This window comes from Myzus persicae, unplaced genomic scaffold (genome assembly GCF_001856785.1).
Source record: "Myzus persicae strain clone G006 unplaced genomic scaffold, MPER_G0061.0, whole genome shotgun sequence".
Lineage (NCBI taxonomy): Eukaryota > Metazoa > Arthropoda > Insecta > Hemiptera > Aphididae > Myzus > Myzus persicae.
In genome coordinates, this window is record NW_019103151.1 from 1 (window position 1) to 1,662 (window position 1,662).

Below are 1,662 nucleotides of genomic sequence, written 5' to 3' on the forward strand. Positions count from 1 at the left end.
AATAGACCATGATTAAAGATATACAGGGTTGCACATCGACTACTGATAAGGTGTAATACGAAAGACTATCGTGATAATTAATGTGTAGCGCCCCAAGCGTATATATTCCATATTATAATCACAGAACAATTCATATTTCTGATTTCATAGTTCAATGTTCATATTATTATCAAAATAAGCAGTAAATATATTTACTAAATATTATAGTATGCTCTTTCAAATAAATGTAAAGCACTTAACTATACGCTTAAAAGTTATAAGTATTTATTATATCTTTATATGCCAATTAACAAAAAATAAGTGAACAATAACATAGTAATATTGGATTAGAAACATAAGTAATATAAAGATGATTAAAAAAACTGTATAAACATAAACTCTAGGTTTAAACAAGAATTTTAACATTTAACTAATTTAGACAATTTTTTTGATTTTCTAGATAAGTGTACTGTTTCATTCTCTTTGTAATGTAATACGAAAAAATGTTAGTTAAAATCTCAACTTTATGTATAGAACAATAAAATTGAAGCTCAAACTTATTATTAAAGAACTCATTATAAGTGAGTTCAAGAACATGATTTGAGTTAGCATGTTTTTAAAAACAAGTTTTAGATATCTTAGAATTATAAACAAATTGTTATCGGGATGTGTAAGATATCCTTTACTTTTTGCTTGAACTAAAGCAGTATCTTGACCTACTGACGTATTTAATTTCTTTAAGTCTTCAATGCAAATTAAGCATATAGTTTTGTTAACTAAACGCTTTCCTATGTATCTATTAAATATATTTATACAAATATTATTATATAATAATTTATAAAAGAAATTTAGAGGTTAGAAGTTATTACTCGGCCAAAAAAATAGACTACACAATCAAATACTGTTGAATCTGCATAATCATGGTCTAACAAAACATCATCCGAGTCCCAACATCCATCTTCAATAATTACATCAATTTTTTTTTTAATTCTTCAATTTTTAGTTCTCTGAGAAATATTTTCTGGATCGCTAGTAATATATTTTAAATCTTGCATTGATATTATATCAATTATTAGTGACATACCTGAAAGATAGATAATATCATATTAATTTTAAAATACTTCATATTTATATAAAAATAAAATAAATATTTGAACCTTCAAGTATACTGCAATTTCCAGACTTTGGAGGTTTGATTGCTGAATATACCGAGAGCATACAAAACAGCTGTAAAATAGTAGGTACAATAGAGCGGTCATTAGGTGCCGATACTTGTCTAAGAATTCCAAAAAACTTCTCTCAAAAATAAACAATTCATTTTTAGAAAATAGCAATAACAATTTGTATACATATTAGTTTATAGTTTGTTTAATATTAAATACATCTTATATTATTATTACCTCCAAACTGTCTTGATCAACTTTAGCCGTTAAGTTAAGACATAATCAAAATTACATTTGTCTAAAATATAGTTACAAATCTAAAGTGGACTTTAATGTTATCTTTAAGTATCACATGTTGTCTGTTAAAAAATCTTTTGTCTCAATCAATTTATTTTCTAAATTATTTTCCCAATCATCTAACCATACTATTGCTTGAAGTAATATCTAGAATAAATCATAATACATTTATAAAAGTTAAGCATGTTAATATGAATAAATAATACACATAGTAATACTTTTG

General features: G+C 24.6%; 1 long non-coding RNA gene across 1 annotated transcript; it reads right to left on the bottom strand.

Moving 5' to 3' along the window:
- Nucleotides 1–234: 234 nt before the first annotated feature.
- Nucleotides 235–1,573, bottom strand: LOC111033864. The gene is made up of 3 exons (XR_002604477.1): nt 1,137–1,573; nt 849–1,063; nt 235–775 (listed from the first exon to the last, which is right to left on the bottom strand). It is a non-coding gene; the product is annotated as an uncharacterized LOC111033864 (long non-coding RNA).
- Nucleotides 1,574–1,662: the final 89 nt, after the last annotated feature.